This window comes from Chinchilla lanigera, unplaced genomic scaffold (assembly GCF_000276665.1).
Source record: "Chinchilla lanigera isolate Chin_1 unplaced genomic scaffold, ChiLan1.0 scaffold00156, whole genome shotgun sequence".
Taxonomy (NCBI): domain Eukaryota; kingdom Metazoa; phylum Chordata; class Mammalia; order Rodentia; family Chinchillidae; genus Chinchilla; species Chinchilla lanigera.
The window spans coordinates 2,129,423-2,137,708 of record NW_004955557.1 but is presented as its reverse complement, the minus strand read 5'-3'; the positions used below and the strand labels follow the sequence as shown (position 1 = coordinate 2,137,708).

Genomic DNA, 8,286 nt, shown 5'->3' with positions numbered 1-8,286 from the left:
AAATAACCATTGGCAGAATAAAAGAAATCAACACACAAAGATCAGTAGGTTTCCCGTGCCTAATAATGAATCCACTGAGGAAGAAATCAGGAAATTAATTCCATTCAAAATAGCTTTCAAATAATTTAAATAGGCATCAACCAAACAAAGTAGGTGAAGACCTCTGCAATAAACATTAAAGAACACTGAAGAAAGAAATTATAGAAAACATCAGAAAATGGAAATACATCCCTTGTTTATGAATCAGAAGAACTAATATTGTCAAAATGGCCATAGATTCATGTAATCTCTGTTAAAATTCCACTGAGATGCTGAATCCCATGATCCATTTTGATTTTATTTTAGCACAGAGTGAGAGATAAGAATTTAGTTTCATTTTTTTTGCATATGAACATCCAGTTTGGCTAGCACAGTTTGTTTAAGAGACTATCTTTTCTCTAGCATATTTTTTGGCCTTTTTGTAAACAATCAGATGGGGGGGTGTTTTGGATCTTTGCTATTTCCACATAAAATTCAGGTTTGCTTTTTATAGTTCTGTGAATTTTATGTGGAAATAGCAAAGATCCAAAACAGCCCTCCAAAATCATCCTGAACAAAAGGTACAACCCTAGAGTCATCACTGCACTCGACTTCAAGCTATACCATAAAAACAACATAGTACTGGCACAAACACAGAAATGCAAACCAATGAAATAGAACAGAAGACACAGAAAAAAATCCAGGGAATTACAACCATTTGATTGTTTGCAAAAAGGCCAAAAAATATGCTAGAGAAAAGATAGTCCCTTAAACAAACTATGCTAGACAAACTGGATGTTCACATGCAAAAAAAATGAAACTAGATTCTTATCTCTCACCCTGTGCTAAAATAAAATCAAAATGGATCATGGGATTCAGCATCTCGGTGGAATAGAGGGAACAGTGCTCTTAAGATGTTCAGAAGATACTCACCAAGGTTTGCAGGAACTTGGATGTGAGGGTGGGGTGGAGTGGCGTGGGGATAGCTACATGACAAAACCCAACCACAGATAGGTCACGTGAAGGAGAAGTGCAGCGGATGAAATCTAGTAACTGGGGTATTTTGAATAAGAAACATGGCCACTTCTCATCCTAGTACTACTTACAGTTCACATCCTGCCAACATTCCATCTTGGGAAAGTTCAAATCAACCTAAGAGAAGAAGGTGAGCACAGTGGCTGCCAGGGCACTGATCGGTGCCCAGCCTAGGAGCTGCTACCCTGTGCCCACCTTGCCTAACTCTCCTCCTGCTGCGGGCGGGACCCAGTGACAAGAGGTTCTCACTAAGGAAAGTGGAAGCCACAGAATTACTCAGAGAACAGTGACTGACTTAGGATCAGTGAGTCCCAGGGACAGGAAGGAATGAAGTGCACTGTCCTAGTTGGGGATGGGGAACCAGACACCGAGGGATCTGTCAGACAGTGAGAGTCACAGGGGTGTGCTGCAAGTAACTGTGAGCAGTGGAAACAAGAGGTGGCGAAAGGACACTGGAGTACTGTCAGAGCAGGTTCTCTCCCACCGCCATCCCAAACCCCAGAGAGTTCTGGGCCTATGTGCGCTCCCTCCTGCCCATCCCCAACTGCCACTGAATTCCATGTAAAGGGGTCTTTTCTTCCTATCTCATCATTGAATTCACAGGGTGGAAACAGACCCTTTGTGAAGGTGAACACCTGGGACATAGGATCACTGAGAGTAGAAAAAAGTTCAGATCACTGGCCATGGAGGCTATTTCCTGTGCCCCATAGAAACCACTAAATACCCCAGGTATAACTGAAATTTGAGATGAGCATGGCGACCCAGGCCGGTAATCTCAGCATTCCTGAGGCTGAGGCAGGAGGTTCACCATGAGTTCAAGGCCAGCCTGCACTACATAGTGAGACCTTGTCTCAAAAAAAAAGAAGGGGAGGGGAAGGAGAGGAGGGGAAAAGAGAAGAGAAGAGAGGAGAGAAGAGAAATCTGGCATGCAGGGGTATTGCTTTGACTAAAGAATAATATGGACATAGAAAAGCTATCCGAACAGTGTGCAGGTGCAGGGATGCTGTCTCCTGTTTGACCACAGGGGATCACTGAATTTCCTGTCCAGAAAAACCCTGAGTGGAATGGAGACATAACTGCAAATGGGGAGCATGGGAAGCTGAGACAGGTGAACTGAGTGGATCAAATACCAGAGCCTGTGGCAGAATCACAGCTGGGGAACCTGAAGTTGCTGAGGTTGCTCTTTGTCAGTGGGAAGAACACTGGCAACTTGCCACAGCATTGTGACAACAACTGAGGCTCCTGAAATCAAAGCCCTTATATGTTCATTTTGTGATCTTTGTGTTTGTGTAAGTGTGCATGGTTATGTGTGTATGTATGTGTGGGTTTTTTAAGTTGATTTTTTTGGCTACAGGCCTTTGTATGTATGTCTTCATTGTTATAGCAATGTATATACATTTTTTACAGTTGCTTGTAAAACACACTAGGTAATTAATTCCCACACAATCTTCCCTCATCTTTTTGGAATAAAAATAATATCACCTCAATCTTTTTAGGAATAAAAATAATATCACCAAAACTACTTTCTCTTCTTTCATTTGCTTTTGTTACTTTTTAGTCTCCCTCTGTTTCTCTCAATTTTTCTTCTCTAGTATTTAAAATCCTTTTCTCTGTTATCTCCTAGAATTGTCTCCCCCATTACTAATCCTATGTAGCTCCTGGTTATTGAAAGGGTATAAAACTTGCGAAACAAGTTTAGCACTCCACTACCTCTAAATTATGTATCAACATATGATTGAGTCTTTGGATGCTAGTATTACCAGCAGCTCATCTCTCCTAGCATTTCAGTGCTAAGAACCAATCTTTTTTCTTTTAATAAGTAGGTGTTTGTGTACTAAATCACAGCCAAAGCTAAAGGCACATTACAGGGTGAAATAAACTTACTAAACAGATGTCTGCTAGACTGGCAGAGCTTTGGAGCCCTACTGACCCACAACAATTAACAAAGAAGTACAAGAATCATGGGAAAACAAAGCAAAATGATGCCGCAAAAACTGATTATTGCCCAAGAGATGATCTCATGCACACCATAGTGGAGGGAAATCTCAGGAAAGGAACTCAAAAGCCAAATGTTAGAAGAGATCACAGAAGAGTGTATGATGAAATTACCAAGGTGTTCCGTGAGCTCAAAGAGGATATAAACAGATAAAAGGATTTAATTAATTAGATTTTCCATGAGATTAAAGAAGACACAAAAACTGATTTAACTGAAGACAAAGATGAGGAATATGAATGTAAACCTTAGTAATGAGCTACAGATTCTGCCTGGCATTTGGCACATGCCTGAAATCCCAACACTTGGGAGGATGAGGCAGGAGGTTGGAAGTTCAAACTCAGCCCAGGCAACTCAGTGACTAAGAAAGATCCAGCCTCAAAAAAAAAAAAAAAAAAAAGACAAGTGTATAAATGACTGGGAATATAGCTCAGTATGAAGGCCCTGAGTTCCATATCTAGGATCAGAAAAAATTAGTGGCTAGAGAAAGGAATCTAGGGTGGGGGGTATAGCTCAGTGGTGCAAGCGCCTGCCTGGCAAGCGCAAGCTCCTCAGTTTGATTCCTGGTACCAAGAAAAAAAAAAGAAAAGGAAAGGAAAAAAAGAAATCTAGCAGAAATCCTGGAAGTACAAATCATAATGGAAAACCATGCCTATACACAGAACCAACTGGAGAGAGACTATCTGGATCTGAGGATGGGAATGGTGTCACTGGTAATTTGGTACTTGCCATTAATTGGTTTTGCAAAGCACAAGTATTGAAAACAAACTGTTTTGGCTGGAATGGAGTAGCAAGTTACAAGACAGTCAACACCAACAAGTCCTAGCTTGTGTGTAGAGTATTAAACAAATGATGTGTAGGAGAACAAACTTTTTTGCATGAAAATATGTCAATTACCCAATTGGAAATTTTTCAAAGCACTTGCATACCAAAGATGACTATAGTAGATGACATACCCATTGATACTCTAAAAGCAAAAATCTATGAAAGGATACAAGAGTTAGATGACGCTAAAAGACCAAACTGATGAATCACCCGAGTCAAGGAAGGAGTGGAAAAGGAAATTAAAATTATAAAAATCTCTTAGCAAAAAACGTTGCAGAAAATAACCCAAATCTAGAGACTGAAATGAACACTCAAGTAAATGAGGCATTTAACCCGAAATAAGTATGGTCCCAAAAAATCCTTAAAACATCATAGTTAAAATTCTAGAAATTCATAATGAAGAAAGAATGAAAGCCGTCAGAGGCTGACATCATCACGGGCACCGGAAGTGCCTTTTCGGAGAGTGGCCCTGACTGCTATAGTGGCAGAGGCAGTGGCAGAGGCAGCGGTGGCTGTGGTCTGCGGAGTGCTGTTAGCTGGCCATCTGGGTCCCCTGGAGTCGTGGCTGCTGGAAGACATGACATGTGGTCTGAGGGACAATATGACTATGAAAGAGTTCCCAGAGAACAAGTACCTCCTCAAAGTCATCCCAGTGGTGGCTACCATAGAGTACTTAATCCCCCACTGCTAGAAAAGATACCACCACAGCTAGACAGACCTGGTGAAGGAAACTACAGTAAATATTACAGTGACGCTGGTTACCAAGAATATGGCGCGGGCTGGAGTTTTTCTGGTGATCTAAGTTTTGGTCCACTTCGGAGAGGAGATGAATCTGATTATCGAAGGTCCAGTGATGTTGGTTACCAAGAATATGACAAGGGCCACAGTTTTTCTCACAATCCAAGAAGTGGTCCACCTCAGAGAGGAGATGAATCTGGTAATTGAAGGTCCGGTGATGTTGTTTACCAGGACTCTGACAAGGGTCGCTGTTATTCTCATGATCCAAAAAGTGGTCCACCTCAGACAGGAGATGAATCTAGTTGTGGAAGGTCCAGTGATGTCGGTTACTAAATCTCTGACAAGGGCTGCAGTTTTCCTCAAGATCCAAGAAGTGGTCCACCTCAGATAGGAGATGAATCTAGTTAGGGAAGATCTGGTGATGTTGGTTACCAAGGCTTTGACCACGGCTGCAATTTTTCTCAGGATCGAAGAAGTGGTCCACTTCAGAGAGGAGATCAATTTGGCTATCAGTGTTCAAGATATGATAATTCTGCACGCTGCCAGAGTGCCTGCAGGCACATGAAAGATGACTTCAAAAGAAGAAGTTTCTATTCTTCCCATTATATGAGAGACCTGTCTCCTCATACAAAGTATCTTCCTTTTTTCTGACAATCACCCATAGGCCAAAAGCACCATGCAGTAGTTCATATTGTGCCAAAGAAACCACCACTGCTGGAAAAGAGACCACCACTGCTAGACAGACCTGGTGAAGGATGCAACAGTAGATATTACAGTGATGTTGTTTACCAAGAATACAGCGAGGGCTGCAGTTTTTCTCATGATCAAAGAAGTAGTCCACATCAGAGAGAAGATGAATCTGGCTATCAATGGTCCAGTGATGTTGGTTACCAAGTATATGATGAAAGCTGCAGTTTTTCTCATGATCTAAATGGTCTACCTCAGAGAGAAGATGAATCTGGCTATTGATGCTTAAGATATGATCATTCTTCAAGGTACCAGAATGATTACAGGCCCATGAGGGATGATGTCAGATGAAAAAGTTTCTACTCTTCCTATAATATGAGAGACTAGTCTCCTCACACAAGGGATCCTCCTCTTTTCCTAGAATCACCTGTAGATCAAAAGGCCTCTCCACACAACAGATCTGTCTCCAGTATCAGTAGCAGATGTTACTCTGCAGTCTGAAACAAAATGTACTCTTTCCAACATCCTCATCCTAGAAGTAAAAGGAGACAGATCCAGTCTTTAAAAACACCAAGATACATTTCACTCTTAAGTTCAATGGCAGGACCTGCATCAAAGCTGTTATATAAACCCAGCAGGTTAACTGAAAAGGAACCAGCTGAGGTTGTAAGCAAGTGGGCTGCAAAAAAGGTCAAGACATCAGAGGACAGAAACTTGTCTGGGATTTCTGAGTTCCAGGTGGAACCTACAGCACCATTATGCAGTGAACAGCCAGAGGAACCAGATACTGATGCAGCAAACAGTACAGAATTATTTGAAGATAGTCAGCTCAGCAGTCACTTGAAAGCAATAGCATCAAAAATGGAAGAGATTGAACAAGCTTACCGACAAGACAGGGAAGCTATTGGGACGTGGTGAGAAGGCTGATTGAGAGAAATCCTTCCCTAGAAAAATCTATACATTATGCAATGCGGCAGAATTTAGAGGAACTAGGCAATCAGTGTGTTGAAGAACTCAAGCATTTCATTGCAGAGTATGATATTTCTACTTAAGATTTTGGAGAGACTTTTTAGAGGACCCTGTGATGAGGCAAAAAATGTTTCTAGATGTTTTTCCTGAACTGTGTAAATCCTTAATGTGGAATTTTTCTGATGAAGAGAAATACTTTATGAGTTTTCAATATCAAATAAACACCTAACACAGTCTGTTTAAAGTACTGTAATTTTTTCTACCTGTAGGATCTACTAATCCATATTCATCCTCCACCCCCAAAATGATGTTCAGTTAATTGTTTAAGCTTTGAAGAAGCAGTCTTGGAGGGCAGTTTTCTAGATTTAGTCATGCTGTATAATCTCCCAAGTGTGTGATTTACTTGGTACCCTGAGTGTAACTTACAGGATAAAGATCATTCCATCTGAACATTAGAATTTTTTTCATTTCATAGTAAGTGGTACCATGTGGAAATATTGGAATTCTGAGTTGTGATATTCATTAACTAGTTGCTTGCTTCTCTTAGGCTTCTTAGGTTTTCATAAGCTAAAATATACTATTGTAATAAAGTGAGTACTTTGGTATCTTATAGGATATTTGCTTTGAGAATAATGCTCACTCAATGATAACACAGCTCTTAAAGTCTCTGAAAGACATCAGAACAAAATCTTTTTTCTTAGTAAATTTCCCTTCTATTAAAATAATCCTAAAGCTTTTAACTACTCTGCTGTCTTATTTTCCTGTACGAGAGTAAAAGAAGGAGTAATCTGAGATGGAAGGTGAGGAGTATTTGAAAACATTTTAGATCAATTGAGGAAAATCTTTAAATATGTAAGAATATTGAGGTTTTATTTTTATAAGCCCATACTCTCTATTTCAAAAGTGATTAATACAATGCTTAGAAGGTAATACTTTACATATGTGGAGGGGTACTTTATGATTCTGTGAGCTTTTGTTCTGGTGACTTTGAGAGGTACTTAGTTTTTCCTAAGTGTTTTTGGAAAAGAAACAGCAAAATAGGCAGCAAGCCCAGCACAGTACCCCATATCAAGCAGTCTAGGTAAGCAGTCCTTTATGAGTGAGCCGTCAAATCACAGGTCAGTTAAGAATCTTAACTGGGACCATTGGGATACTTCACTGATTTCCTAGTCACTTCCAGCCCCCCACTGGCACTGAAGCAATATATGTAATTTTGTGGCATTAGTCAATAAAACAAGCTTTCTCATGATTATTCTATTTGTTATCTCCTTGTCTTTCCATTCCCACTCTTTTGACATGACTTTTACTGGTCTCTTGATCTTACCTAAACTGCTACTCCAGAGCACAGTAAGATTATGTTAAAAGTGGAAATAGCAGTGTAGTTTTAATAGATCCTATGCCTCATAATATGTATTATGCCATTTCACAAATTTAGAAAGGAATTTAGGGCAGCATTTAATTTTTTTAAAGTTTTCTAAGTGAGACCATCTTGAGTTTCTGTATTTGGCCTTAAAATGTTTTACTTATCTTTTATAAAACATAAGCCAAATACAATCGCATATGTTATTTCTGATATTCTTCCTTGTAGAGGAAAGACTATAGAAGTAGTCTTTAGAAAGACTGAGAAAGTATCCCCAGTTTTTTTTTTTCTCCAAATATTCTAGGCCCAGGATTCAGTTTCTTTAGTCAACATGTCACAAGTTTAAAAATAAACTCTAAGAAACAACCAAAGGCAAAAGTGTTGTTCACTTTGGTAAAATTTATTAAAAAGTCTTGGTAACATATATTCAGATGGAGGTTCAATTGGTAATTTCTTCTTACATTCCCTCAAATTACATGAAATATACAAAGTTGTTTACAGCATGCCTTTAGCATTATTGTGCCAAGCCTGTCAGTTTTAGTTTTTTTATTTTAAAGAGAGTAGTAATATATTTTAAAGCCCAATTTTAGGTAAATTCAATGTGCAACAGAGTATGTATTTTGCAAAATGTTCTTGATTGAGGAGATTTGTTTGTAAATTA

At 39.5% G+C, this 8,286-nt stretch overlaps 1 pseudogene; it reads left to right on the top strand.

Moving 5' to 3' along the window:
* The first annotated feature begins 4,453 nt into the window (after positions 1-4,453).
* On the top strand, positions 4,454-6,369 carry LOC102027578 (annotated as a pseudogene).
* Positions 6,370-8,286: the final 1,917 nt, after the last annotated feature.